Genomic DNA, 1,010 nt, shown 5'->3' with positions numbered 1-1,010 from the left:
CAGTCCGCCTAAGGCTTATGTCTAATTAGGATCAAATACAAAATGTAAGGGGCTGCGCTCTAGGGAGCAATCGCGAGGTATACAAGAGGTTGTATTTAATAGAGAGCTATAGAGTCTACTTGCGTGGTGTTTATTTACTTATCAAAGAAAGGTTGCACCGAGTGTCTGAGCGCGTCGTCTGGGCGCCGCTCAGGCCTCGCATGTTACGAACAAACAGGAAGGATTCCTCTTAACAGGTTTCCATGAAAGGGTTGCGGAGTCAGCCTAAGGGAAACAAAGGTGTCAAAGGACACCCGGGTAATGATCAGCGTGGGGCGCGCGGATCACGTGACTTGGCATCCCGCCAAGGCGTGGCCTCCGGGAGGCCAGCGCGGATGGGAGGCCATGCGCCTCCCAAACCTCCCGCCAAGATGGGAGGCACAGGAGGACAGGACCTAAAGCAATGGGTATAAGAATGTGTTGGATTTCATTATTACACTCGTTGTAGTTAACTTAGAATAGTTCATCTCTTACACAGATTAATACTTGTTATTCTATCTTAGTATAGAATTGATTGTTTACCTTTTAGTTAAATCCTATAACTCTTTTCCACAATAACGCCTGACAACAATCGCACGGCTTACCGCTTAAGTCTACTCGCCCTAACCCGGATCGAGATCAGAGAAGTATAGCCCAATCCCGTGTAACACTTTAACCACCTCGGCCTTTGTGGAAGGATTAACCAACAGGTCGCCCAATTAAGATTCAAGATGTCTCACAATCACTCTCAATCCCAGGCAAGCAATGGTGGACCAGTACAGGAACCTGCACTAGCACCACGACCAGCAATCGACGACGAAATGCTGACCCCGAGTGACGACGAAGAAGACGACGAAGACGCACGAAACTTACGAGAGTTGCGGAATCTTAGGCGACAGGCCACGATCACGCAGCAGTAGATGGCTAGCATGCAGGATATAATTAATTAGCTTTTAAGCCAGCTGACGGCCACCTCGAATGAAAAAAAAGTA

Source organism: Exserohilum turcica, assembly GCF_000359705.1.
Source record: "Exserohilum turcica Et28A unplaced genomic scaffold SETTUscaffold_2, whole genome shotgun sequence".
NCBI lineage: Eukaryota > Fungi > Ascomycota > Dothideomycetes > Pleosporales > Pleosporaceae > Exserohilum > Exserohilum turcicum.
This window is presented reverse-complemented; position numbering follows the sequence as displayed.